At 37.8% G+C, this 27,578-nt stretch overlaps 25 non-coding genes across 25 annotated transcripts; all 25 read left to right on the forward strand.

The window, feature by feature from the left end:
* The first annotated feature begins 115 nt into the window (after positions 1-115).
* Positions 116-188, forward strand: TRNAF-GAA (transfer RNA phenylalanine (anticodon GAA)). The gene has a single exon. It is a non-coding gene; the product is annotated as a tRNA-Phe (tRNA).
* A 173-nt stretch (positions 189-361) lies between these two features.
* On the forward strand, positions 362-434 carry TRNAF-GAA (transfer RNA phenylalanine (anticodon GAA)). Its single transcript has one exon. It is a non-coding gene; the product is annotated as a tRNA-Phe (tRNA).
* A 173-nt stretch (positions 435-607) lies between these two features.
* On the forward strand, positions 608-680 carry TRNAF-GAA (transfer RNA phenylalanine (anticodon GAA)). Its single transcript has one exon. It is a non-coding gene; the product is annotated as a tRNA-Phe (tRNA).
* Positions 681-1,621: 941 nt separating this feature from the next.
* TRNAF-GAA (transfer RNA phenylalanine (anticodon GAA)) lies at positions 1,622-1,694 on the forward strand. Its single transcript has one exon. It is a non-coding gene; the product is annotated as a tRNA-Phe (tRNA).
* Positions 1,695-1,867: 173 nt separating this feature from the next.
* On the forward strand, positions 1,868-1,940 carry TRNAF-GAA (transfer RNA phenylalanine (anticodon GAA)). Its single transcript has one exon. It is a non-coding gene; the product is annotated as a tRNA-Phe (tRNA).
* Positions 1,941-4,138: 2,198 nt separating this feature from the next.
* TRNAF-GAA (transfer RNA phenylalanine (anticodon GAA)) lies at positions 4,139-4,211 on the forward strand. Its single transcript has one exon. It is a non-coding gene; the product is annotated as a tRNA-Phe (tRNA).
* A 2,443-nt stretch (positions 4,212-6,654) lies between these two features.
* TRNAF-GAA (transfer RNA phenylalanine (anticodon GAA)) lies at positions 6,655-6,727 on the forward strand. The gene has a single exon. It is a non-coding gene; the product is annotated as a tRNA-Phe (tRNA).
* Positions 6,728-6,900: 173 nt separating this feature from the next.
* On the forward strand, positions 6,901-6,973 carry TRNAF-GAA (transfer RNA phenylalanine (anticodon GAA)). Its single transcript has one exon. It is a non-coding gene; the product is annotated as a tRNA-Phe (tRNA).
* Positions 6,974-9,643: 2,670 nt separating this feature from the next.
* On the forward strand, positions 9,644-9,716 carry TRNAF-GAA (transfer RNA phenylalanine (anticodon GAA)). The gene has a single exon. It is a non-coding gene; the product is annotated as a tRNA-Phe (tRNA).
* Positions 9,717-10,655: 939 nt separating this feature from the next.
* Positions 10,656-10,728, forward strand: TRNAF-GAA (transfer RNA phenylalanine (anticodon GAA)). Its single transcript has one exon. It is a non-coding gene; the product is annotated as a tRNA-Phe (tRNA).
* A 173-nt stretch (positions 10,729-10,901) lies between these two features.
* On the forward strand, positions 10,902-10,974 carry TRNAF-GAA (transfer RNA phenylalanine (anticodon GAA)). Its single transcript has one exon. It is a non-coding gene; the product is annotated as a tRNA-Phe (tRNA).
* Positions 10,975-12,158: 1,184 nt separating this feature from the next.
* On the forward strand, positions 12,159-12,231 carry TRNAF-GAA (transfer RNA phenylalanine (anticodon GAA)). Its single transcript has one exon. It is a non-coding gene; the product is annotated as a tRNA-Phe (tRNA).
* A 939-nt stretch (positions 12,232-13,170) lies between these two features.
* Positions 13,171-13,243, forward strand: TRNAF-GAA (transfer RNA phenylalanine (anticodon GAA)). The gene has a single exon. It is a non-coding gene; the product is annotated as a tRNA-Phe (tRNA).
* Positions 13,244-13,416: 173 nt separating this feature from the next.
* On the forward strand, positions 13,417-13,489 carry TRNAF-GAA (transfer RNA phenylalanine (anticodon GAA)). The gene has a single exon. It is a non-coding gene; the product is annotated as a tRNA-Phe (tRNA).
* Positions 13,490-14,429: 940 nt separating this feature from the next.
* On the forward strand, positions 14,430-14,502 carry TRNAF-GAA (transfer RNA phenylalanine (anticodon GAA)). The gene has a single exon. It is a non-coding gene; the product is annotated as a tRNA-Phe (tRNA).
* Positions 14,503-14,675: 173 nt separating this feature from the next.
* Positions 14,676-14,748, forward strand: TRNAF-GAA (transfer RNA phenylalanine (anticodon GAA)). The gene has a single exon. It is a non-coding gene; the product is annotated as a tRNA-Phe (tRNA).
* A 940-nt stretch (positions 14,749-15,688) lies between these two features.
* On the forward strand, positions 15,689-15,761 carry TRNAF-GAA (transfer RNA phenylalanine (anticodon GAA)). The gene has a single exon. It is a non-coding gene; the product is annotated as a tRNA-Phe (tRNA).
* Positions 15,762-15,934: 173 nt separating this feature from the next.
* Positions 15,935-16,007, forward strand: TRNAF-GAA (transfer RNA phenylalanine (anticodon GAA)). Its single transcript has one exon. It is a non-coding gene; the product is annotated as a tRNA-Phe (tRNA).
* A 2,106-nt stretch (positions 16,008-18,113) lies between these two features.
* On the forward strand, positions 18,114-18,186 carry TRNAF-GAA (transfer RNA phenylalanine (anticodon GAA)). The gene has a single exon. It is a non-coding gene; the product is annotated as a tRNA-Phe (tRNA).
* A 1,186-nt stretch (positions 18,187-19,372) lies between these two features.
* On the forward strand, positions 19,373-19,445 carry TRNAF-GAA (transfer RNA phenylalanine (anticodon GAA)). Its single transcript has one exon. It is a non-coding gene; the product is annotated as a tRNA-Phe (tRNA).
* A 2,352-nt stretch (positions 19,446-21,797) lies between these two features.
* Positions 21,798-21,870, forward strand: TRNAF-GAA (transfer RNA phenylalanine (anticodon GAA)). The gene has a single exon. It is a non-coding gene; the product is annotated as a tRNA-Phe (tRNA).
* Positions 21,871-23,056: 1,186 nt separating this feature from the next.
* Positions 23,057-23,129, forward strand: TRNAF-GAA (transfer RNA phenylalanine (anticodon GAA)). Its single transcript has one exon. It is a non-coding gene; the product is annotated as a tRNA-Phe (tRNA).
* Positions 23,130-24,223: 1,094 nt separating this feature from the next.
* Positions 24,224-24,296, forward strand: TRNAF-GAA (transfer RNA phenylalanine (anticodon GAA)). The gene has a single exon. It is a non-coding gene; the product is annotated as a tRNA-Phe (tRNA).
* A 1,186-nt stretch (positions 24,297-25,482) lies between these two features.
* On the forward strand, positions 25,483-25,555 carry TRNAF-GAA (transfer RNA phenylalanine (anticodon GAA)). The gene has a single exon. It is a non-coding gene; the product is annotated as a tRNA-Phe (tRNA).
* A 1,094-nt stretch (positions 25,556-26,649) lies between these two features.
* Positions 26,650-26,722, forward strand: TRNAF-GAA (transfer RNA phenylalanine (anticodon GAA)). The gene has a single exon. It is a non-coding gene; the product is annotated as a tRNA-Phe (tRNA).
* Positions 26,723-27,578: the final 856 nt, after the last annotated feature.

The following is a 27,578-nucleotide window of genomic DNA, read 5'->3' on the forward strand; positions in this document are numbered from 1 at the left end:
AATTGGAAATTTTCTTGTGCTGGAGAGGACTCTGGTTTGTAATGCAGTTGGATTTCTATGCTGTTGTTGTGTCTTCAATTTTTTAAAAAAGTGTCCCCGCTTACTGTAAGAGGAGGCCGAAATAGCTCAGTTGGGAGAGCGTTAGACTGAAGATCTAAAGGTCCCTGGTTCGATCCCGGGTTTCGGCATCTTTTCACACCATATAAATGTACAAAAATACAACACAACACGTTTAAAAAATTTACTTCCGGTTTGGAAATTTTTGTTATTCTTGTAATTGTATTCACAATGTCTTTGCATTTCTATGATGTGGAACATCTTCAAATTCCCAAAACAGTGACCTCCACAACTAGCAGCACAGGCCGAAATAGCTCAGTTGGGAGAGCGTTAGACTGAAGATCTAAAGGTCCCTGGTTCGATCCCGGGTTTCGGCATCTTTTCACACCATATAAATGTACAAAAATACAACACAACACGTTTAAAAAATTTACTTCCGGTTTGGAAATTTTTGTTATTCTTGTAATTGTATTCACAATGTCTTTGCATTTCTATGATGTGGAACATCTTCAAATTCCCAAAACAGTGACCTCCACAACTAGCAGCACAGGCCGAAATAGCTCAGTTGGGAGAGCGTTAGACTGAAGATCTAAAGGTCCCTGGTTCGATCCCGGGTTTCGGCATGTTCTTCTTTGGATATAAAACAACCGATAACTATTTTGGAAGTCTCCTTTTTCTTTCGTAAATTGATAGGGATGCTCCTCATTCAGGAAAGTACATGATTAAAAGTACCCATTTCTAAATCCATCCCAAAACGTTTTCAGTAGGCTTTAAAACCACCAGCAAGGACTGATGCACTGAAAATCTCAACATCCCTACTTGAAATCCAATATTGGATATGCTTGGTAACCAAAACAATGTGATTGATGAAAGTTTAAAAAGTCTTTCGGTTTTGTTTTGTTTTTTCTTAGTCTATTAGAATTTCCATGCTGCCTGAAAATTGCCAGATTGTTCAAAATGTCCTGAGAAAAATATAGAACATAATTCAATTGAAAACAAAACGTTTTCTCAGAGGCTCAAATGGCTTGGTTGGCAGAGCATTAGGCTTAAGGTCCCTGTTTAGTTTCTGGGTTTTGGAAAGGTTCATATTAAATGTATTGTAACTTTGTGAAATTTAGTTCACGATGGAATGTCTTCAAATTCTTCAAAGGGAGATCATCTTTTCACTCTCGTGAAGCTAAAATAGTTCAGTGTGGAGAGCTTTACACTGAAGATCTTGAAGTATCTGGCACATCTCTAGGTTTTGCAATGGTCTCGCTGAAGCTCTACAGGTCCTTGCTCAGTATGCAGAGCTTTACACTGAAGATCTTGAAGTACCTGGCTCATCTCTAGGTTTTGCCATGGTCTCGCTGAAGCTCTAAAGGTCCTTGCTTCAATGTTAAGCTTTATCTTGCTAGTATATTGATACTTATCAACTAATTTAAATAAATGTAGCTTCCTGTGAAGTAATTGGAAATTTTCTTGTGCTGGAGAGGACTCTGGTTTGTAATGCAGTTGGATTTCTATGCTGTTGTTGTGTTTTCCATTTTGTTTTAAAAAGTGTCCCCGCTTACTGTTAGAGGAGGCCGAAATAGCTCAGTTGGGAGAGCGTTAGACTGAAGATCTAAAGGTCCCTGGTTCGATCCCGGGTTTCGGCATCTTTTCACACCATATAAATGTACAAAAATACAACACAACACGTTTAAAAAATTTACTTCCGGTTTGGAAATTTCTGTTATTCTTGTAATTGTATTCACAATATCTTTGCATTTCTATGATGTGGAACATCTTCAAATTCCCAAAACAGTGACCTCCACAACTAGCAGCACAGGCCGAAATAGCTCAGTTGGGAGAGCGTTAGACTGAAGATCTAAAGGTCCCTGGTTCGATCCCGGGTTTCGGCATGTTCTTCTTTGGATATAAAACAACCGATAACTATTTTGGAAGTCTCCTTTTTCTTTCGTAAATTGATAGGGATGCTCCTCATTCAGGAAAGTACATGATTAAAAGTACCCATTTCTAAATCCATCCCAAAACGTTTTCAGTAGGCTTTAAAACCACCAGCAAGGACTGATGCACTGAAAATCTCAACATCCCTACTTGAAATCCAATATTGGATATGCTTGGTAACCAAAACAATGTGATTGATGAAAGTTTAAAAAGTCTTTCGGTTTTGTTTTGTTTTTTCTTAGTCTATTAGAATTTCCATGCTGCCTGAAAATTGCCAGATTGTTCAAAATGTCCTGAGAAAAATATAGAACATAATTCAATTGAAAACAAAACGTTTTCTCAGAGGCTCAAATGGCTTGGTTGGCAGAGCATTAGGCTTAAGGTCCCTGTTTAGTTTCTGGGTTTTGGAAAGGTTCATATTAAATGTATTGTAACTTTGTGAAATTTAGTTCACGATGGAATGTCTTCAAATTCTTCAAAGGGAGATCATCTTTTAACTCTCGTGAAGCTAAAATAGTTCAGTGTAAAGAGCTTTACACTGAAGATCTTGAAGTATCTGGAACATCTCTAGGTTTTGCAATGGTCTCGCTGAAGCCCTACAGGTCCTTGCTCAGTATGCAGAGCTTTACACTGAAGATCTTGAAGTACCTGGCTCATCTCTAGGTTTTGCCATGGTCTCGCTGAAGCTCTAAAGGTCCTTGCTTCAATGTTAAGCTTTATCTTGCTAGTATATTGATGCTTATCAACTAATTTAAATAAATGTAGCTTCCTGTGAAGTAATTGGAAATTTTCTTGTGCTGGAGAGGACTCTGGTTTGTAATGCAGTTGGATTTCTATGCTGTTGTTGTGTCTTCAATTTTTTAAAAAAGTGTCCCCGCTTACTGTAAGAGGAGGCAGAAATAGCTCAGTTGGGAGAGCGTTAGACTGAAGATCTAAAGGTCCCTGGTTCGATCCTGGGTTTCGGCATCTTTTCACACCATATAAATGTACAAAAATACAACACAACACGTTTAAAAAATTTACTTCCGGTTTGGAAATTTTTGTTATTCTTGTAATTGTATTCACAATGTCTTTGCATTTCTATGATGTGGAACATCTTCAAATTCCCAAAACAGTGACCTCCACAACTAGCAGCACAGGACGAAATAGCTCTGTTGGGAGAGCGTTAGACTGAAGATCTAAAGGTCCCAGGTTCGATCCCGGGTTTCGGCATGTTCTTCTTTGGATATAAAACAACCGATAACTATTTTGGAAGTCTCCTTTTTCTTTCGTAAATTGATAGGGATGCTCCTCATTCAGGAAAGTACATGATTAAAAGTACCCATTTCTAAATCCATCCCAAAACGTTTTCAGTAGGCTTTAAAACCACCAGCAAGGACTGATGCACTGAAAATCTCAACATCCCTACTTGAAATCCAATATTGGATATGCTTGGTAACCAAAACAATGTGATTGATGAAAGTTTAAAAAGTCTTTCGGTTTTGTTTTGTTTTTTCTTAGTCTATTAGAATTTCCATGCTGCCTGAAAATTGCCAGATTGTTCAAAATGTCCTGAGAAAAATATAGAACATAATTCAATTGAAAACAAAACGTTTTCTCAGAGGCTCAAATGGCTTGGTTGGCAGAGCATTAGGCTTAAGGTCCCTGTTTAGTTTCTGGGTTTTGGAAAGGTTCATATTAAATGTATTGTAACTTTGTGAAATTTAGTTCACGATGGAATGTCTTCAAATTCTTCAAAGGGAGATCATCTTTTCACTCTCGTGAAGCTAAAATAGTTCAGTGTAAAGAGCTTTACACTGAAGATCTTAAAGTATCTGGCACATCTCTAGGTTTTGCAATGGTCTCGCTGAAGCTCTACAGGTCCTTGCTCAGTATGCAGAGCTTTACACTGAAGATCTTGAAGTACCTGGCTCATCTCTAGGTTTTGCCATGGTCTCGCTGAAGCTCTAAAGGTCCTTGCTTCAATGTTAAGCTTTATCTTGCTAGTATATTGATACTTATCAACTAATTTAAATAAATGTAGCTTCCTGTGAAGTAATTGGAAATTTTCTTGTGCTGGAGAGGACTCTGGTTTGTAATGCAGTTGGATTTCTATGCTGTTGTTGTGTTTTCCATTTTTTTTAAAAAGTGTCCACGCTTACTGTTAGAGGAGGCCGAAATAGCTCAGTTGGGAGAGCGTTAGACTGAAGATCTAAAGGTCCCTGGTTCGATCCCGGGTTTCGGCATCTTTTCACACCATATAAATGTACAAAAATACAACACAACACGTTTAAAAAATTTACTTCCGGTTTGGAAATTTTTGTTATTCTTGTAATTGTATTCACAATGTCTTTGCATTTCTATGATGTGGAACATCTTCAAATTCCCAAAACAGTGACCTCCACAACTAGCAGCACAGGCCGAAATAGCTCAGTTAGGAGAGCGTTAGACTGAAGATCTAAAGGTCCCTGGTTCGATCCCGGGTTTCTGCATGTTCTTCTTTGGATATAAAACAACCGATAACTATTTTGGAAGTCTCCTTTTTCTTTCGTAAATTGATAGGGATGCTCCTCATTCAGGAAAGTACATGATTAAAAGTACCCATTTCTAAATCCATCCCAAAACGTTTTCAGTAGGCTTTAAAACCACCAGCAAGGACTGATGCACTGAAAATCTCAACATCCCTACTTGAAATCCAATATTGGATATGCTTGGTAACCAAAACAATGTGATTGATGAAAGTTTAAAAAGTCTTTCGGTTTTGTTTTGTTTTTTCTTAGTCTATTAGAATTTCCATGCTGCCTGAAAATTGCCAGATTGTTCAAAATGTCCTGAGAAAAATATAGAACATAATTCAATTGAAAACAAAACGTTTTCTCAGAGGCTCAAATGGCTTGGTTGGCAGAGCATTAGGCTTAAGGTTCCTGTTTAGTTTCTGGGTTTTGGAAAGGTTCATATTAAATGTATTGTAACTTTGTGAAATTTAGTTCACGATGGAATGTCTTCAAATTCTTCAAAGGGAGATCATCTTTTAACTCTCGTGAAGCTAAAATAGTTCAGTGTAAAGAGCTTTACACTGAAGATCTTGAAGTATCTGGCACATCTCTAGGTTTTGCAATGGTCTCGCTGAAGCCCTACAGGTCCTTGCTCAGTATGCAGAGCTTTACACTGAAGATCTTGAAGTACCTGGCTCATCTCTAGGTTTTGCCATGGTCTCGCTGAAGCTCTAAAGGTCCTTGCTTCAATGTTAAGCTTTATCTTGCTAGTATATTGATGCTTATCAACTAATTTAAATAAATGTAGCTTCCTGTGAAGTAATTGGAAATTTTCTTGTGCTGGAGAGGACTCTGGTTTGTAATGCAGTTGGATTTCTATGCTGTTGTTGTGTCTTCAATTTTTTAAAAAAGTGTCCCCGCTTACTGTAAGAGGAGGCAGAAATAGCTCAGTTAGGAGAGCGTTAGACTGAAGATCTAAAGGTCCCTGGTTCGATCCTGGGTTTCGGCATCTTTTCACACCATATAAATGTACAAAAATACAACACAACACGTTTAAAAAATTTACTTCCGGTTTGGAAATTTTTGTTATTCTTGTAATTGTATTCACAATGTCTTTGCATTTCTATGATGTGGAACATCTTCAAATTCCCAAAACAGTGACCTCCACAACTAGCAGCACAGGATGAAATAGCTCTGTTGGGAGAGCGTTAGACTGAAGATCTAAAGGTCCCAGGTTCGATCCCGGGTTTCGGCATGTTCTTCTTTGGATATAAAACAACCGATAACTATTTTGGAAGTCTCCTTTTTCTTTCGTAAATTGATAGGGATGCTCCTCATTCAGGAAAGTACATGATTAAAAGTACCCATTTCTAAATCCATCCCAAAACGTTTTCAGTAGGCTTTAAAACCACCAGCAAGGACTGATGCACTGAAAATCTCAACATCCCTACTTGAAATCCAATATTGGATATGCTTGGTAACCAAAACAATGTGATTGATGAAAGTTTAAAAAGTCTTTCGGTTTTGTTTTGTTTTTTCTTAGTCTATTAGAATTTCCATGCTGCCTGAAAATTGCCAGATTGTTCAAAATGTCCTGAGAAAAATATAGAACATAATTCAATTGAAAACAAAACGTTTTCTCAGAGGCTCAAATGGCTTGGTTGGCAGAGCATTAGGCTTAAGGTCCCTGTTTAGTTTCTGGGTTTTGGAAAGGTTCATATTAAATGTATTGTAACTTTGTGAAATTTAGTTCACGATGGAATGTCTTCAAATTCTTCAAAGGGAGATCATCTTTTCACTCTCGTGAAGCTAAAATAGTTCAGTGTGGAGAGCTTTACACTGAAGATCTTGAAGTATCTGGCACATCTCTAGGTTTTGCAATGGTCTCGCTGAAGCTCTACAGGTCCTTGCTCAGTATGCAGAGCTTTACACTGAAGATCTTGAAGTACCTGGCTCATCTCTAGGTTTTGCCATGGTCTCGCTGAAGCTCTAAAGGTCCTTGCTTCAATGTTAAGCTTTATCTTGCTAGTATATTGATACTTATCAACTAATTTAAATAAATGTAGCTTCCTGTGAAGTAATTGGAAATTTTCTTGTGCTGGAGAGGACTCTGGTTTGTAATGCAGTTGGATTTCTATGCTGTTGTTGTGTCTTCAATTTTTTAAAAAAGTGTCCCCGCTTACTGTAAGAGGAGGCCGAAATAGCTCAGTTGGGAGAGCGTTAGACTGAAGATCTAAAGGTCCCTGGTTCGATCCCGGGTTTCGGCATCTTTTCACACCATATAAATGTACAAAAATACAACACAACACGTTTAAAAAATTTACTTCCGGTTTGGAAATTTTTGTTATTCTTGTAATTGTATTCACAATGTCTTTGCATTTCTATGATGTGGAACATCTTCAAATTCCCAAAACAGTGACCTCCACAACTAGCAGCACAGGCCGAAATAGCTCAGTTGGGAGAGCGTTAGACTGAAGATCTAAAGGTCCCTGGTTCGATCCCGGGTTTCGGCATCTTTTCACACCATATAAATGTACAAAAATACAACACAACACGTTTAAAAAATTTACTTCCGGTTTGGAAATTTTTGTTATTCTTGTAATTGTATTCACAATGTCTTTGCATTTCTATGATGTGGAACATCTTCAAATTCCCAAAACAGTGACCTCCACAACTAGCAGCACAGGCCGAAATAGCTCAGTTGGGAGAGCGTTAGACTGAAGATCTAAAGGTCCCAGGTTCGATCCCGGGTTTCGGCATGTTCTTCTTTGGATATAAAACAACCGATAACTATTTTGGAAGTCTCCTTTTTCTTTCGTAAATTGATAGGGATGCTCCTCATTCAGGAAAGTACATGATTAAAAGTACCCATTTCTAAATCCATCCCAAAACGTTTTCAGTAGGCTTTAAAACCACCAGCAAGGACTGATGCACTGAAAATCTCAACATCCCTACTTGAAATCCAATATTGGATATGCTTGGTAACCAAAACAATGTGATTGATGAAAGTTTAAAAAGTCTTTCGGTTTTGTTTTGTTTTTTCTTAGTCTATTAGAATTTCCATGCTGCCTGAAAATTGCCAGATTGTTCAAAATGTCCTGAGAAAAATATAGAACATAATTCAATTGAAAACAAAACGTTTTCTCAGAGGCTCAAATGGCTTGGTTGGCAGAGCATTAGGCTTAAGGTCCCTGTTTAGTTTCTGGGTTTTGGAAAGGTTCATATTAAATGTATTGTAACTTTGTGAAATTTAGTTCACGATGGAATGTCTTCAAATTCTTCAAAGGGAGATCATCTTTTCACTCTCGTGAAGCTAAAATAGTTCAGTGTAAAGAGCTTTACACTGAAGATCTTGAAGTATCTGGCACATCTCTAGGTTTTGCAATGGTCTCGCTGAAGCTCTACAGGTCCTTGCTCAGTATGCAGAGCTTTACACTGAAGATCTTGAAGTACCTGGCTCATCTCTAGGTTTTGCCATGGTCTCGCTGAAGCTCTAAAGGTCCTTGCTTCAATGTTAAGCTTTATCTTGCTAGTATATTAATACTTATCAACTAATTTAAAGAAATGTAGCTTCCTGTGAAGTAATTGGAAATTTCCTTGTGCTGGAGAGGACTCTGGTTTGTAATGCAGTTGGATTTCTATGCTGTTGTTGTGTCTTCAATTTTTTTAAAAAGTGTCCACGCTTACTGTTAGAGGAGGCCGAAATAGCTCAGTTGGGAGAGCGTTAGACTGAAGATCTAAAGGTCCCTGGTTCGATCCCGGTTTTCGGCATCTTTTCACACCATATAAATGTACAAAAATACAACACAACACGTTTAAAAAATTTTCTTCCGGTTTGGAAATTTTTGTTATTCTTGTAATTGTATTCACAATGTCTTTGCATTTCTATGATGTGGAACATCTTCAAATTCCCAAAACAGTGACCTCCACAACTAGCAGCACAGGCACAGCGTTAGACTAAAGATCTAAAGGTCCCTCGTTCGATGCCGGGTTTCGGCATGTTCTTCTTTGGATATAAAACAACCGATAACTATTTTGGAAGTCTCCTTTTTCTTTCGTAAATTGATAGGGATGCTCCTCATTCAGGAAAGTACATGATTAAAAGTACCCATTTCTAAATCCATCCCAAAACGTTTTCAGTAGGCTTTAAAACCACCAGCACGGACTGATGCACTGAAAATCTCAACATCCCTACTTGAAATCCAATATTGGATATGCTTGGTAACCAAAACAATGTGATTGATGAAAGTTTAAAAAGTCTTTCGGTTTTGTTTTGTTTTTTCTTAGTCTATTAGAATTTCCATGCTGCCTGAAAATTGCCAGATTGTTCAAAATGTCCTGAGAAAAATATAGAACATAATTCAATTGAAAACAAAACGTTTTCTCAGAGGCTCAAATGGCTTGGTTGGCAGAGCATTAGGCTTAAGGTCCCTGTTTAGTTTCTGGGTTTTGGAAAGGTTCATATTAAATGTATTGTAACTTTGTGAAATTTAGTTCACGATGGAATGTCTTCAAATTCTTCAAAGGGAGATCATCTTTTCACTCTCGTGAAGCTAAAATAGTTCAGTGTAAAGAGCTTTACACTGAAGATCTTGAAGTATCTGGCACATCTCTAGGTTTTGCAATGGTCTCGCTGAAGCTCTACAGGTCCTTGCTCAGTATGCAGAGCTTTACACTGAAGATCTTGAAGTACCTGGCTCATCTCTAGGTTTTGCCATGGTCTCGCTGAAGCTCTAAAGGTCCTTGCTTCAATGTTAAGCTTTATCGTGCTAGTATATTGATACTTATCAACTAATTTAAAGAAATGTAGCTTCCTGTGAAGTAATTGGAAATTTTCTTGTGCTGGAGAGGACTCTGGTTTGTAATGCAGTTGGATTTCTATGCTGTTGTTGTGTCTTCAATTTTTTTAAAAAGTGTCCACGCTTACTGTTAGAGGAGGCCGAAATAGCTCAGTTGGGAGAGCGTTAGACTGAAATCTAAAGGTCCCTGGTTCGATCCCGGGTTTCGGCATCTTTTCACACCGTATAAATGTACAAAAATACAACACAACACGTTTAAAAAATTTACTTCCGGTTTGGAAATTTTTGTTATTCTTGTAATTGTATTCACAATGTCTTTGCATTTCTATGATGTGGAACATCTTCAAATTCCCAAAACAGTGACCTCCACAACTAGCAGCACAGGCCGAAATAGCTCAGTTGGGAGAGCGTTAGACTGAAGATCTAAAGGTCCCTGGTTCGATCCCGGGTTTCGGCATGTTCTTCTTTGGATATAAAACAACCGATAACTATTTTGGAAGTCTCCTTTTTCTTTCGTAAATTGATAGGGATGCTCCTCATTCAGGAAAGTACATGATTAAAAGTACCCATTTCTAAATCCATCCCAAAACGTTTTCAGTAGGCTTTAAAACCACCAGCAAGGACTGATGCATTGAAAATCTCAACATCCCTACTTGAAATCCAATATTGGATATGCTTGGTAACCAAAACAATGTGATTGATGAAAGTTTAAAAAGTCTTTCGGTTTTGTTTTGTTTTTTCTTAGTCTATTAGAATTTCCATGCTGCCTGAAAATTGCCAGATTGTTCAAAATGTCCTGAGAAAAATATAGAACATAATTCAATTGAAAACAAAACGTTTTCTCAGAGGCTCAAATGGCTTGGTTGGCAGAGCATTAGGCTTAAGGTCCCTGTTTAGTTTCTGGGTTTTGGAAAGGTTCATATTAAATGTATTGTAACTTTGTGAAATTTAGTTCACGATGGAATGTCTTCAAATTCTTCAAAGGGAGATCATCTTTTCACTCTCGTGAAGCTAAAATAGTTCAGTGTAAAGAGCTTTACACTGAAGATCTTGAAGTATCTGGCACATCTCTAGGTTTTGCAATGGTCTCGCTGAAGCTCTACAGGTCCTTGCTCAGTATGCAGAGCTTTACACTGAAGATCTTGAAGTACCTGGCTCATCTCTAGGTTTTGCCATGGTCTCGCTGAAGCTCTAAAGGTCCTTGCTTCAATGTTAAGCTTTATCTTGTTAGTATATTGATACTTATCAACTAATTTAAAGAAATGTAGCTTCCTGTGAAGTAATTGGAAATTTTCTTGTGCTGGAGAGGACTCTGGTTTGTAATGCAGTTGGATTTCTATGCTGTTGTTGTGTCTTCAATTTTTTTAAAAAGTGTCCACGCTTACTGTTAGAGGAGGCCGAAATAGCTCAGTTGGGAGAGCGTTAGACTGAAGATCTAAAGGTCCCTGGTTCGATCCCGGGTTTCGGCATCTTTTCACACCGTATAAATGTACAAAAATACAACACAACACGTTTAAAAAATTTACTTCCGGTTTGGAAATTTTTGTTATTCTTTTAATTGTATTCACAATGTCTTTGCATTTCTATGGTGTGGAACATCTTCAAATTCCCAAAACAGTGACCTCCACAACTAGCAGCACAGGCCGAAATAGCTCAGTTGGGAGAGCGTTAGACTGAAGATCTAAAGGTCCCTGGTTCGATCCCGGGTTTCGGCATGTTCTTCTTTGGATATAAAACAACCGATAACTATTTTGGAAGTCTCCTTTTTCTTTCGTAAATTGATAGGGATGCTCCTCATTCAGGAAAGTACATGATTAAAAGTACCCATTTCTAAATCCATCCCAAAACGTTTTCAGTAGGCTTTAAAACCACCAGCAAGGACTGATGCACTGAAAATCTCAACATCCCTACTTGAAATCCAATATTGGATATGCTTGGTAACCAAAACAATGTGATTGATGAAAGTTTAAAAAGTCTTTCGGTTTTGTTTTGTTTTTTCTTAGTCTATTAGAATTTCCATGCTGCCTGAAAATTGCCAGATTGTTCAAAATGTCCTGAGAAAAATATAGAACATAATTCAATTGAAAACAAAACGTTTTCTCAGAGGCTCAAATGGCTTGGTTGGCAGAGCATTAGGCTTAAGGTCCCTGTTTAGTTTCTGGGTTTTGGAAAGGTTCATATTAAATGTATTGTAACTTTGTGAAATTTAGTTCACAATGGAATGTCTTCAAATTCTTCAAAGGGAGATCATCTTTTCACTCTCGTGAAGCTAAAATAGTTCAGTGTAAAGAGCTTTACACTGAAGATCTTGAAGTATCTGGCACATCTCTAGGTTTTGCAATGGTCTCGCTGAAGCTCTACAGGTCCTTGCTCAGTATGCAGAGCTTTACACTGAAGATCTTGAAGTACCTGGCTCATCTCTAGGTTTTGCCATGGTCTCGCTGAAGCTCTAAAGGTCCTTGCTTCAATGTTAAGCTTTATCTTGCTAGTATATTGATACTTATCAACTAATTTAAAGAAATGTAGCTTCCTGTGAAGTAATTGGAAATTTTCTTGTGCTGGAGAGGACTCTGGTTTGTAATGCAGTTGGATTTCTATGCTGTTGTTGTGTCTTCAATTTTTTTAAAAAGTGTCCACGCTTACTGTTAGAGGAGGCCGAAATAGCTCAGTTGGGAGAGCGTTAGACTGAAATCTAAAGGTCCCTGGTTCGATCCCGGGTTTCGGCATCTTTTCACACCGTATAAATGTACAAAAATACAACACAACACGTTTAAAAAATTTACTTCCGGTTTGGAAATTTTTGTTATTCTTGTAATTGTATTCACAATGTCTTTGCATTTCTATGATGTGGAACATCTTCAAATTCCCAAAACAGTGACCTCCACAACTAGCAGCACAGGCCGAAATAGCTCAGTTGGGAGAGCGTTAGACTGAAGATCTAAAGGTCCCTGGTTCGATCCCGGGTTTCGGCATGTTCTTCTTTGGATATAAAACAACCGATAACTATTTTGGAAGTCTCCTTTTTCTTTCGTAAATTGATAGGGATGCTCCTCATTCAGGAAAGTACATGATTAAAAGTACCCATTTCTAAATCCATCCCAAAACGTTTTCAGTAGGCTTTAAAACCACCAGCAAGGACTGATGCATTGAAAATCTCAACATCCCTACTTGAAATCCAATATTGGATATGCTTGGTAACCAAAACAATGTGATTGATGAAAGTTTAAAAAGTCTTTCGGTTTTGTTTTGTTTTTTCTTAGTCTATTAGAATTTCCATGCTGCCTGAAAATTGCCAGATTGTTCAAAATGTCCTGAGAAAAATATAGAACATAATTCAATTGAAAACAAAACGTTTTCTCAGAGGCTCAAATGGCTTGGTTGGCAGAGCATTAGGCTTAAGGTCCCTGTTTAGTTTCTGGGTTTTGGAAAGGTTCATATTAAATGTATTGTAACTTTGTGAAATTTAGTTCACGATGGAATGTCTTCAAATTCTTCAAAGGGAGATCATCTTTTCACTCTCGTGAAGCTAAAATAGTTCAGTGTAAAGAGCTTTACACTGAAGATCTTGAAGTATCTGGCACATCTCTAGGTTTTGCAATGGTCTCGCTGAAGCTCTACAGGTCCTTGCTCAGTATGCAGAGCTTTACACTGAAGATCTTGAAGTACCTGGCTCATCTCTAGGTTTTGCCATGGTCTCGCTGAAGCTCTAAAGGTCCTTGCTTCAATGTTAAGCTTTATCTTGTTAGTATATTGATACTTATCAACTAATTTAAAGAAATGTAGCTTCCTGTGAAGTAATTGGAAATTTTCTTGTGCTGGAGAGGACTCTGGTTTGTAATGCAGTTGGATTTCTATGCTGTTGTTGTGTCTTCCATTTTTTTAAAAAGTGTCCACGCTTACTGTTAGAGGAGGCCGAAATAGCTCAGTTGGGAGAGCGTTAGACTGAAGATCTAAAGGTCCCTGGTTCGATCCCGGGTTTCGGCATCTTTTCACACCGTATAAATGTACAAAAATACAACACAACACGTTTAAAAAATTTACTTCCGGTTTGGAAATTTTTGTTATTCTTTTAATTGTATTCACAATGTCTTTGCATTTCTATGGTGTGGAACATCTTCAAATTCCCAAAACAGTGACCTCCACAACTAGCAGCACAGGCCGAAATAGCTCAGTTGGGAGAGCGTTAGACTGAAGATCTAAAGGTCCCTGGTTCGATCCCGGGTTTCGGCATGTTCTTCTTTGGATATAAAACAACCGATAACTATTTTGGAAGTCTCCTTTTTCTTTCGTAAATTGATAGGGATGCTCCTCATTCAGGAAAGTACATGATTAAAAGTACCCATTTCTAAATCCATCCCAAAACGTTTTCAGTAGGCTTTAAAACCACCAGCAAGGACTGATGCACTGAAAATCTCAACATCCCTACTTGAAATCCAATATTGGATATGCTTGGTAACCAAAACAATGTGATTGATGAAAGTTTAAAAAGTCTTTCGGTTTTGTTTTGTTTTTTCTTAGTCTATTAGAATTTCCATGCTGCCTGAAAATTGCCAGATTGTTCAAAATGTCCTGAGAAAAATATAGAACATAATTCAATTGAAAACAAAACGTTTTCTCAGAGGCTCAAATGGCTTGGTTGGCAGAGCATTAGGCTTAAGGTCCCTGTTTAGTTTCTGGGTTTTGGAAAGGTTCATATTAAATGTATTGTAACTTTGTGAAATTTAGTTCACAATGGAATGTCTTCAAATTCTTCAAAGGGAGATCATCTTTTCACTCTCGTGAAGCTAAAATAGTTCAGTGTAAAGAGCTTTACACTGAAGATCTTGAAGTATCTGGCACATCTCTAGGTTTTGCAATGGTCTCGCTGAAGCTCTACAGGTCCTTGCTCAGTATGCAGAGCTTTACACTGAAGATCTTGAAGTACCTGGCTCATCTCTAGGTTTTGCCATGGTCTCGCTGAAGCTCTAAAGGTCCTTGCTTCAATGTTAAGCTTTATCTTGCTAGTATATTGATACTTATCAACTAATTTAAATAAATGTAGCTTCCTGTGAAGTAATTGGAAATTTTCTTGTGCTGGAGAGGACTCTGGTTTGTAATGCAGTTGGATTTCTATGCTGTTGTTGTGTTTTCCATTTTTTTTAAAACGTGTCCACGCTTACTGTTAGAGAAGGCCGAAATAGCTCAGTTGGGAGAGCGTTAGACTGAAGATCTAAAGGTCCCTGGTTCGATCCCGGGTTTCGGCATCTTTTCACACCATATAAATGTACAAAAATACAACACAACACGTTTAAAAAATTTACTTCCGGTTTGGAAATTTTTGTTATTCTTGTAATTGTATTCACAATGTCTTTGCATTTCTATGATGTGGAACATCTTCAAATTCCCAAAACAGTGACCTCCACAACTAGCAGCACAGGCCGAAATAGCTCAGTTGGGAGAGCGTTAGACTGAAGATCTAAAGGTCCCTGGTTCGATCCCGGGTTTCGGCATGTTCTTCTTTGGATATAAAACAACCGATAACTATTTTGGAAGTCTCCTTTTTCTTTCGTAAATTGATAGGGATGCTCCTCATTCAGGAAAGTACATGATTAAAAGTACCCATTTCTAAATCCATCCCAAAACGTTTTCAGTAGGCTTTAAAACCACCAGCAAGGACTGATGCACTGAAAATCTCAACATCCCTACTTGAAATCCAATATTGGATATGCTTGGTAACCAAAACAATGTGATTGATGAAAGTTTAAAAAGTCTTTCGGTTTTGTTTTGTTTTTTCTTAGTCTATTAGAATTTCCATGCTGCCTGAAAATTGCCAGATTGTTCAAAATGTCCTGAGAAAAATATAGAACATAATTCAATTGAAAACAAAACGTTTTCTCAGAGGCTCAAATGGCTTGGTTGGCAGAGCATTAGGCTTAAGGTCCCTGTTTAGTTTCTGGGTTTTGGAAAGGTTCATATTAAATGTATTGTAACTTTGTGAAATTTAGTTCACGATGGAATGTCTTCAAATTCTTCAAAGGGAGATCATCTTTTCACTCTCGTGAAGCTAAAATAGTTCAGTGTAAAGAGCTTTACACTGAAGATCTTGAAGTATCTGGCACATCTCTAGGTTTTGCAATGGTCTCGCTGAAGCTCTACAGGTCCTTGCTCAGTATGCAGAGCTTTACACTGAAGATCTTGAAGTACCTGGCTCATCTCTAGGTTTTGCCATGGTCTCGCTGAAGCTCTAAAGGTCCTTGCTTCAATGTTAAGCTTTATCTTGCTAGTATATTGATACTTATCAACTAATTTAAATAAATGTAGCTTCCTGTGAAGTAATTGGAAATTTTCTTGTGCTGGAGAGGACTCTGGTTTGTAATGCAGTTGGATTTCTATGCTGTTGTTGTGTTTTCAATTTTTTTTAAAACGTGTCCACGCTTACTGTTAGAGAAGGCCGAAATAGCTCAGTTGGGAGAGCGTTAGACTGAAGATCTAAAGGTCCCTGGTTCGATCCCGGGTTTCGGCATCTTTTCACACCATATAAATGTACAAAAATACAACACAACACGTTTAAAAAATTTACTTCCGGTTTGGAAATTTTTGTTATTCTTGTAATTGTATTCACAATGTCTTTGCATTTCTATGATGTGGAACATCTTCAAATTCCCAAAACAGTGACCTCCACAACTAGCAGCACAGGCCGAAATAGCTCAGTTGGGAGAGCGTTAGACTGAAGATCTAAAGGTCCCTGGTTCGATCCCGGGTTTCGGCATGTTCTTCTTTGGATATAAAACAACCGATAACTATTTTGGAAGTCTCCTTTTTCTTTCGTAAATTGATAGGGATGCTCCTCATTCAGGAAAGTACATGATTAAAAGTACCCATTTCTAAATCCATCCCAAAACGTTTTCAGTAGGCTTTAAAACCACCAGCAAGGACTGATGCACTGAAAATCTCAACATCCCTACTTGAAATCCAATATTGGATATGCTTGGTAACCAAAACAATGTGATTGATGAAAGTTTAAAAAGTCTTTCGGTTTTGTTTTGTTTTTTCTTAGTCTATTAGAATTTTTATGCTGCCTGAAAATTGCCAGATTGTTCAAAATGTCCTGAGAAAAATATAGAACATAATTCAATTGAAAACAAAACGTTTTCTCAGAGGCTCAAATGGCTTGGTTGGCAGAGCATTAGGCTTAAGGTCCCTGTTTAGTTTCTGGGTTTTGGAAAGGTTCATATTAAATGTATTGTAACTTTGTGAAATTTAGTTCACGATGGAATGTCTTCAAATTCTTCAAAGGGAGATCATCTTTTCACTCTCGTGAAGCTAAAATAGTTCAGTGTAAAGAGCTTTACACTGAAGATCTTGAAGTATCTGGCACATCTCTAGGTTTTGCAATGGTCTCGCTGAAGCTCTACAGGTCCTTGCTCAGTATGCAGAGCTTTACACTGAAGATCTTGAAGTACCTGGCTCATCTCTAGGTTTTGCCATGGTCTCGCTGAAGCTCTAAAGGTTCTTGCTTCAATGTTAAGCTTTATCTTGCTAGTATATTGATACTTATCAACTAATTTAAATAAATGTAGCTTCCTGTGAAGTAATTGGAAATTTTCTTGTGCTGGAGAGGACTCTGGTTTGTAATGCAGTTGGATTTCTATGCTGTTGTTGTGTCTTCAATTTTTTAAAAAAGTGTCCCCGCTTACTGTAAGAGGAGGCAGAAATAGCTCAGTTGGGAGAGCGTTAGACTGAAGATCTAAAGGTCCCTGGTTCGATCCCGGGTTTCGGCATCTTTTCACACCATATAAATGTACAAAAATACAACACAACACGTTTAAAAAATTTACTTCCGGTTTGGAAATTTTTGTTATTCTTGTAATTGTATTCACAATGTCTTTGCATTTCTATGATGTGGAACATCTTCAAATTCCCAAAACAGTGACCTCCACAACTAGCAGCACAGGCCGAAATAGCTCAGTTGGGAGAGCGTTAGACTGAAGATCTAAAGGTCCCTGGTTCGATCCTGGGTTTCGGCATGTTCTTCTTTGGATATAAAACAACCGATAACTATTTTGGAAGTCTCCTTTTTCTTTCGTAAATTGATAGGGATGCTCCTCATTCAGGAAAGTACATGATTAAAAGTACCCATTTCTAAATCCATCCCAAAACGTTTTCAGTAGGCTTTAAAACCACCAGCAAGGACTGATGCACTGAAAATCTCAACATCCCTACTTGAAATCCAATATTGGATATGCTTGGTAACCAAAACAATGTGATTGATGAAAGTTTAAAAAGTCTTTCGGTTTTGTTTTGTTTTTTCTTAGTCTATTAGAATTTCCATGCTGCCTGAAAATTGCCGGATTGTTCAAAATGTCCTGAGAAAAATATAGAACATAATTCAATTGAAAACAAAACGTTTTCTCAGAGGCTCAAATGGCTTGGTTGGCAGAGCATTAGGCTTAAGGTCCCTGTTTAGTTTCTGGGTTTTGGAAAGGTTCATATTAAATGTATTGTAACTTTGTGAAATTTAGTTCACGATGGAATGTCTTCAAATTCTTCAAAGGGAGATCATCTTTTCACTCTCGTGAAGCTAAAATAGTTCAGTGTAAAGAGCTTTACACTGAAGATCTTGAAGTACCTGGCTCATCTCTAGGTTTTGCCATGGTCTCGCTGAAGCTCTAAAGGTCCTTGCTTCAATGTTAAGCTTTATCTTGCTAGTATATTGATACTTATCAACTAATTTAAATAAATGTAGCTTCCTGTGAAGTAATTGGAAATTTTCTTGTGCTGGAGAGGACTCTGGTTTGTAATGCAGTTGGATTTCTATGCTGTTGTTGTGTTTTCAATTTTTTTTAAAACGTGTCCACGCTTACTGTTAGAGAAGGCCGAAATAGCTCAGTTGGGAGAGCGTTAGACTGAAGATCTAAAGGTCCCTGGTTCGATCCCGGGTTTCGGCATCTTTTCACACCATATAAATGTACAAAAATACAACACAACACGTTTAAAAAATTTACTTCCGGTTTGGAAATTTTTGTTATTCTTGTAATTGTATTCACAATGTCTTTGCATTTCTATGATGTGGAACATCTTCAAATTCCCAAAACAGTGACCTCCACAACTAGCAGCACAGGCCGAAATAGCTCAGTTGGGAGAGCGTTAGACTGAAGATCTAAAGGTCCCTGGTTCGATCCCGGGTTTTGGCATGTTCTTCTTTGGATATAAAACAACCGATAACTATTTTGGAAGTCTCCTTTTTCTTTCGTAAATTGATAGGGATGCTCCTCATTCAGGAAAGTACATGATTAAAAGTACCCATTTCTAAATCCATCCCAAAACGTTTTCAGTAGGCTTTAAAACCACCAGCAAGGACTGATGCACTGAAAATCTCAACATCCCTACTTGAAATCCAATATTGGATATGCTTGGTAACCAAAACAATGTGATTGATGAAAGTTTAAAAAGTCTTTCGGTTTTGTTTTGTTTTTTCTTAGTCTATTAGAATTTTTATGCTGCCTGAAAATTGCCAGATTGTTCAAAATGTCCTGAGAAAAATATAGAACATAATTCAATTGAAAACAAAACGTTTTCTCAGAGGCTCAAATGGCTTGGTTGGCAGAGCATTAGGCTTAAGGTCCCTGTTTAGTTTCTGGGTTTTGGAAAGGTTCATATTAAATGTATTGTAACTTTGTGAAATTTAGTTCACGATGGAATGTCTTCAAATTCTTCAAAGGGAGATCATCTTTTCACTCTCGTGAAGCTAAAATAGTTCAGTGTAAAGAGCTTTACACTGAAGATCTTGAAGTATCTGGCACATCTCTAGGTTTTGCAATGGTCTCGCTGAAGCTCTACAGGTCCTTGCTCAGTATGCAGAGCTTTACACTGAAGATCTTGAAGTACCTGGCTCATCTCTAGGTTTTGCCATGGTCTCGCTGAAGCTCTAAAGGTCCTTGCTTCAATGTTAAGCTTTATCTTGCTAGTATATTGATACTTATCAACTAATTTAAATAAATGTAGCTTCCTGTGAAGTAATTGGAAATTTTCTTGTGCTGGAGAGGACTCTGGTTTGTAATGCAGTTGGATTTCTATGCTGTTGTTGTGTTTTCCATTTTTTTTAAAACGTGTCCACGCTTACTGTTAGAGAAGGCCGAAATAGCTCAGTTGGGAGAGCGTTAGACTGAAGATCTAAAGGTCCCTGGTTCGATCCCGGGTTTCGGCATCTTTTCACACCATATAAATGTACAAAAATACAACACAACACGTTTAAAAAATTTACTTCCGGTTTGGAAATTTTTGTTATTCTTGTAATTGTATTCACAATGTCTTTGCATTTCTATGATGTGGAACATCTTCAAATTCCCAAAACAGTGACCTCCACAACTAGCAGCACAGGCCGAAATAGCTCAGTTGGGAGAGCGTTAGACTGAAGATCTAAAGTTCCCTGGTTCGATCTTGGGTTTCGGCATGTTCTTCTTTGGATATAAAACAACCGATAACTATTTTGGAAGTCTCCTTTTTCTTTCGTAAATTGATAGGGATGCTCCTCATTCAGGAAAGTACATGATTAAAAGTACCCATTTCTAAATCCATCCCAAAACGTTTTCAGTAGGCTTTAAAACCACCAGCAAGGACTGATGCACTGAAAATCTCAACATCCCTACTTGAAATCCAATATTGGATATGCTTGGTAACCAAAACAATGTGATTGATGAAAGTTTAAAAAGTCTTTCGGTTTTGTTTTGTTTTTTCTTAGTCTATTAGAATTTTTATGCTGCCTGAAAATTGCCAGATTGTTCAAAATGTCCTGAGAAAAATATAGAACATAATTCAATTGAAAACAAAACGTTTTCTCAGAGGCTCAAATGGCTTGGTTGGCAGAGCATTAGGCTTAAGGTCCCTGTTTAGTTTCTGGGTTTTGGAAAGGTTCATATTAAATGTATTGTAACTTTGTGAAATTTAGTTCACGATGGAATGTCTTCAAATTCTTCAAAGGGAGATCATCTTTTCACTCTCGTGAAGCTAAAATAGTTCAGTGTAAAGAGCTTTACACTGAAGATCTTGAAGTATCTGGCACATCTCTAGGTTTTGCAATGGTCTCGCTGAAGCTCTACAGGTCCTTGCTCAGTATGCAGAGCTTTACACTGAAGATCTTGAAGTACCTGGCTCATCTCTAGGTTTTGCCATGGTCTCGCTGAAGCTCTAAAGGTCCTTGCTTCAATGTTAAGCTTTATCTTGCTAGTATATTGATACTTATCAACTAATTTAAATAAATGTAGCTTCCTGTGAAGTAATTGGAAATTTTCTTGTGCTGGAGAGGACTCTGGTTTGTAATGCAGTTGGATTTCTATGCTGTTGTTGTGTCTTCAATTTTTTAAAAAAGTGTCCCCGCTTACTGTAAGAGGAGGCAGAAATAGCTCAGTTGGGAGAGCGTTAGACTGAAGATCTAAAGGTCCCTGGTTCGATCCCGGGTTTCGGCATCTTTTCACACCATATAAATGTACAAAAATACAACACAACACGTTTAAAAAATTTACTTCCGGTTTGGAAATTTTTGTTATTCTTGTAATTGTATTCACAATGTCTTTGCATTTCTATGATGTGGAACATCTTCAAATTCCCAAAACAGTGACCTCCACAACTAGCAGCACAGGCCGAAATAGCTCAGTTGGGAGAGCGTTAGACTGAAGATCTAAAGGTCCCTGGTTCGATCCTGGGTTTCGGCATGTTCTTCTTTGGATATAAAACAACCGATAACTATTTTGGAAGTCTCCTTTTTCTTTCGTAAATTGATAGGGATGCTCCTCATTCAGGAAAGTACATGATTAAAAGTACCCATTTCTAAATCCATCCCAAAACGTTTTCAGTAGGCTTTAAAACCACCAGCAAGGACTGATGCACTGAAAATCTCAACATCCCTACTTGAAATCCAATATTGGATATGCTTGGTAACCAAAACAATGTGATTGATGAAAGTTTAAAAAGTCTTTCGGTTTTGTTTTGTTTTTTCTTAGTCTATTAGAATTTCCATGCTGCCTGAAAATTGCCGGATTGTTCAAAATGTCCTGAGAAAAATATAGAACATAATTCAATTGAAAACAAAACGTTTTCTCAGAGGCTCAAATGGCTTGGTTGGCAGAGCATTAGGCTTAAGGTCCCTGTTTAGTTTCTGGGTTTTGGAAAGGTTCATATTAAATGTATTGTAACTTTGTGAAATTTAGTTCACGATGGAATGTCTTCAAATTCTTCAAAGGGAGATCATCTTTTCACTCTCGTGAAGCTAAAATAGTTCAGTGTAAAGAGCTTTACACTGAAGATCTTGAAGTACCTGGCTCATCTCTAGGTTTTGCCATGGTCTCGCTGAAGCTCTAAAGGTCCTTGCTTCAATGTTAAGCTTTATCTTGCTAGTATATTGATACTTATCAACTAATTTAAATAAATGTAGCTTCCTGTGAAGTAATTGGAAATTTTCTTGTGCTGGAGAGGACTCTGGTTTGTAATGCAGTTGGATTTCTATGCTGTTGTTGTGTTTTCAATTTTTTTTAAAACGTGTCCACGCTTACTGTTAGAGAAGGCCGAAATAGCTCAGTTGGGAGAGCGTTAGACTGAAGATCTAAAGGTCCCTGGTTCGATCCCGGGTTTCGGCATCTTTTCACACCATATAAATGTACAAAAATACAACACAACACGTTTAAAAAATTTACTTCGGGTTTGGAAATTTTTGTTATTCTTGTAATTGTATTCACAATGTCTTTGCATTTCTATGATGTGGAACATCTTCAAATTCCCAAAACAGTGACCTCCGCAACTAGCAGCACAGGCCGAAATAGCTCAGTTGGGAGAGCGTTAGACTGAAGATCTAAAGGTCCCTGGTTCGATCCCGGGTTTTGGCATGTTCTTCTTTGGATATAAAACAACCGATAACTATTTTGGAAGTCTCCTTTTTCTTTCGTAAATTGATAGGGATGCTCCTCATTCAGGAAAGTACATGATTAAAAGTACCCATTTCTAAATCCATCCCAAAACGTTTTCAGTAGGCTTTAAAACCACCAGCAAGGACTGATGCACTGAAAATCTCAACATCCCTACTTGAAATCCAATATTGGATATGCTTGGTAACCAAAACAATGTGATTGATGAAAGTTTAAAAAGTCTTTCGGTTTTGTTTTGTTTTTTCTTAGTCTATTAGAATTTTTATGCTGCCTGAAAATTGCCAGATTGTTCAAAATGTCCTGAGAAAAATATAGAACATAATTCAATTGAAAACAAAACGTTTTCTCAGAGGCTCAAATGGCTTGGTTGGCAGAGCATTAGGCTTAAGGTCCCTGTTTAGTTTCTGGGTTTTGGAAAGGTTCATATTAAATGTATTGTAACTTTGTGAAATTTAGTTCACGATGGAATGTCTTCAAATTCTTCAAAGGGAGATCATCTTTTCACTCTCGTGAAGCTAAAATAGTTCAGTGTAAAGAGCTTTACACTGAAGATCTTGAAGTATCTGGCACATCTCTAGGTTTTGCAATGGTCTCGCTGAAGCTCTACAGGTCCTTGCTCAGTATGCAGAGCTTTACACTGAAGATCTTGAAGTACCTGGCTCATCTCTAGGTTTTGCCATGGTCTCGCTGAAGCTCTAAAGGTCCTTGCTTCAATGTTAAGCTTTATCTTGCTAGTATATTGATACTTATCAACTAATTTAAATAAATGTAGCTTCCTGTGAAGTAATTGGAAATTTTCTTGTGCTGGAGAGGACTCTGGTTTGTAATGCAGTTGGATTTCTATGCTGTTGTTGTGTTTTCCATTTTTTTTAAAACGTGTCCACGCTTACTGTTAGAGAAGGCCGAAATAGCTCAGTTGGGAGAGCGTTAGACTGAAGATCTAAAGGTCCCTGGTTCGATCCCGGGTTTCGGCATCTTTTCACACCATATAAATGTACAAAAATACAACACAACACGTTTAAAAAATTTACTTCCGGTTTGGAAATTTTTGTTATTCTTGTAATTGTATTCACAATGTCTTTGCATTTCTATGATGTGGAACATCTTCAAATTCCCAAAACAGTGACCTCCACAACTAGCAGCACAGGCCAAAATAGCTCAGTTGGGAGAGCGTTAGACTGAAGATCTAAAGGTCCCTGGTTCGATCCTGGGTTTCGGCATGTTCTTCTTTGGATATAAAACAACCGATAACTATTTTGGAAGTCTCCTTTTTCTTTCGTAAATTGATAGGGATGCTCCTCATTCAGGAAAGTACATGATTAAAAGTACCCATTTCTAAATCCATCCCAAAACGTTTTCAGTAGGCTTTAAAACCACCAGCAAGGACTGATGCACTGAAAATCTCAACATCCCTACTTGAAATCCAATATTGGATATGCTTGGTAACCAAAACAATGTGATTGATGAAAGTTTAAAAAGTCTTTCGGTTTTGTTTTGTTTTTTCTTAGTCTATTAGAATTTCCATGCTGCCTGAAAATTGCCAGATTGTTCAAAATGTCCTGAGAAAAATATAGAACATAATTCAATTGAAAACAAAACGTTTTCTCAGAGGCTCAAATGGCTTGGTTGGCAGAGCATTAGGCTTAAGGTCCCTGTTTAGTTTCTGGGTTTTGGAAAGGTTCATATTAAATGTATTGTAACTTTGTGAAATTTAGTTCACGATGGAATGTCTTCAAATTCTTCAAAGGGAGATCATCTTTTCACTCTCGTGAAGCTAAAATAGTTCAGTGTAAAGAGCTTTACACTGAAGATCTTGAAGTACCTGGCTCATCTCTAGGTTTTGCCATGGTCTCGCTGAAGCTCTAAAGGTCCTTGCTTCAATGTTAAGCTTTATCTTGCTAGTATATTGATACTTATCAACTAATTTAAATAAATGTAGCTTCCTGTGAAGTAATTGGAAATTTTCTTGTGCTGGAGAGGACTCTGGTTTGTAATGCAGTTGGATTTCTATGCTGTTGTTGTGTTTTCAATTTTTTTTAAAACGTGTCCACGCTTACTGTTAGAGAAGGCCGAAATAGCTCAGTTGGGAGAGCGTTAGACTGAAGATCTAAAGGTCCCTGGTTCGATCCCGGGTTTCGGCATCTTTTCACACCATATAAATGTACAAAAATACAACACAACACGTTTAAAAAATTTACTTCCGGTTTGGAAATTTTTGTTATTCTTGTAATTGTATTCACAATGTCTTTGCATTTCTATGATGTGGAACATCTTCAAATTCCCAAAACAGTGACCTCCACAACTAGCAGCACAGGCCGAAATAGCTCAGTTGGGAGAGCGTTAGACTGAAGATCTAAAGGTCCCTGGTTCGATCCCGGGTTTTGGCATGTTCTTCTTTGGATATAAAACAACCGATAACTATTTTGGAAGTCTCCTTTTTCTTTCGTAAATTGATAGGGATGCTCCTCATTCAGGAAAGTACATGATTAAAAGTACCCATTTCTAAATCCATCCCAAAACGTTTTCAGTAGGCTTTAAAACCACCAGCAAGGACTGATGCACTGAAAATCTCAACATCCCTACTTGAAATCCAATATTGGATATGCTTGGTAACCAAAACAATGTGATTGATGAAAGTTTAAAAAGTCTTTCGGTTTTGTTTTGTTTTTTCTTAGTCTATTAGAATTTTTATGCTGCCTGAAAATTGCCAGATTGTTCAAAATGTCCTGAGAAAAATATAGAACATAATTCAATTGAAAACAAAACGTTTTCTCAGAGGCTCAAATGGCTTGGTTGGCAGAGCATTAGGCTTAAGGTCCCTGTTTAGTTTCTGGGTTTTGGAAAGGTTCATATTAAATGTATTGTAACTTTGTGAAATTTAGTTCACGATGGAATGTCTTCAAATTCTTCAAAGGGAGATCATCTTTTCACTCTCGTGAAGCTAAAATAGTTCAGTGTAAAGAGCTTTACACTGAAGATCTTGAAGTATCTGGCACATCTCTAGGTTTTGCAATGGTCTCGCTGAAGCTCTACAGGTCCTTGCTCAGTATGCAGAGCTTTACACTGAAGATCTTGAAGTACCTGGCTCATCTCTAGGTTTTGCCATGGTCTCGCTGAAGCTCTAAAGGTCCTTGCTTCAATGTTAAGCTTTATCTTGCTAGTATATTGATACTTATCAACTAATTTAAATAAATGTAGCTTCCTGTGAAGTAATTGGAAATTTTCTTGTGCTGGAGAGGACTCTGGTTTGTAATGCAGTTGGATTTCTATGCTGTTGTTGTGTTTTCCATTTTTTTTAAAACGTGTCCACGCTTACTGTTAGAGAAGGCCGAAATAGCTCAGTTGGGAGAGCGTTAGACTGAAGATCTAAAGGTCCCTGGTTCGATCCCGGGTTTCGGCATCTTTTCACACCATATAAATGTACAAAAATACAACACAACACGTTTAAAAAATTTACTTCCGGTTTGGAAATTTTTGTTATTCTTGTAATTGTATTCACAATGTCTTTGCATTTCTATGATGTGGAACATCTTCAAATTCCCAAAACAGTGACCTCCACAACTAGCAGCACAGGCCGAAATAGCTCAGTTGGGAGAGCGTTAGACTGAAGATCTAAAGGTCCCTGGTTCGATCCTGGGTTTCGGCATGTTCTTCTTTGGATATAAAACAACCGATAACTATTTTGGAAGTCTCCTTTTTCTTTCGTAAATTGATAGGGATGCTCCTCATTCAGGAAAGTACATGATTAAAAGTACCCATTTCTAAATCCATCCCAAAACGTTTTCAGTAGGCTTTAAAACCACCAGCAAGGACTGATGCACTGAAAATCTCAACATCCCTACTTGAAATCCAATATTGGATATGCTTGGTAACCAAAACAATGTGATTGATGAAAGTTTAAAAAGTCTTTCGGTTTTGTTTTGTTTTTTCTTAGTCTATTAGAATTTCCATGCTGCCTGAAAATTGCCAGATTGTTCAAAATGTCCTGAGAAAAATATAGAACATAATTCAATTGAAAACAAAACGTTTTCTCAGAGGCTCAAATGGCTTGGTTGGCAGAGCATTAGGCTTAAGGTCCCTGTTTAGTTTCTGGGTTTTGGAAAGGTTCATATTAAATGTATTGTAACTTTGTGAAATTTAGTTCACGATGGAATGTCTTCAAATTCTTCAAAGGGAGATCATCTTTTCACTCTCGTGAAGCTAAAATAGTTCAGTGTAAAGAGCTTTACACTGAAGATCTTGAAGTACCTGGCTCATCTCTAGGTTTTGCCATGGTCTCGCTGAAGCTCTAAAGGTCCTTGCTTCAATGTTAAGCTTTATCTTGCTAGTATATTGATACTTATCAACTAATTTAAATAAATGTAGCTTCCTGTGAAGTAATTGGAAATTTTCTTGTGCTGGAGAGGACTCTGGTTTGTAATGCAGTTGGATTTCTATGCTGTTGTTGTGTTTTCAATTTTTTTTAAAACGTGTCCACGCTTACTGTTAGAGAAGGCCGAAATAGCTCAGTTGGGAGAGCGTTAGACTGAAGATCTAAAGGTCCCTGGTTCGATCCCGGGTTTCGGCATCTTTTCACACCATATAAATGTACAAAAATACAACACAACACGTTTAAAAAATTTACTTCCGGTTTGGAAATTTTTGTTATTCTTGTAATTGTATTCACAATGTCTTTGCATTTCTATGATGTGGAACATCTTCAAATTCCCAAAACAGTGACCTCCACAACTAGCAGCACAGGCCGAAATAGCTCAGTTGGGAGAGCGTTAGACTGAAGATCTAATGGTCCCTGGTTCGATCCCGGGTTTTGGCATGTTCTTCTTTGGATATAAAACAACCGATAACTATTTTGGAAGTCTCCTTTTTCTTTCGTAAATTGATAGGGATGCTCCTCATTCAGGAAAGTACATGATTAAAAGTACCCATTTCTAAATCCATCCCAAAACGTTTTCAGTAGGCTTTAAAACCACCAGCAAGGACTGATGCACTGAAAATCTCAACATCCCTACTTGAAATCCAATATTGGATATGCTTGGTAACCAAAACAATGTGATTGATGAAAGTTTAACCCCTTAACGCTCTGCGCCGTAGCTCTACGGCGCAGAGGTATAAGGGATGTATGAAGAGGGCTCACGGGCTGAGTCCTCTTCATACAAAGGTGGGGGTTTTTGCGTTTTGCACAAAACCCCCACCGCTAATAACCGCGGTCGGTGCTTGCACCGATCGCGGCTATTAACCCCCTAAACGCCGCCGGCAAAGTCGCCGGCGGCGTTTAAAAGACGGCGGCGCGTGGGCGCCGCCATCTTTTTTTCGATCGCCACGCCCCCGAACGTCATCGGGGGGCGGCGATCAGTTGCCATGGTAGCCTCGTGTCTTCTTTTGACACGAGGCTATCTGGCAGCTGCATATTCGTTACAATGAGC

The sequence above is a fragment of the Engystomops pustulosus genome, chromosome 1, assembly GCF_040894005.1.
Source record: "Engystomops pustulosus chromosome 1, aEngPut4.maternal, whole genome shotgun sequence".
In the NCBI taxonomy this organism is placed as follows: Eukaryota; Metazoa; Chordata; class Amphibia; order Anura; family Leptodactylidae; genus Engystomops; species Engystomops pustulosus.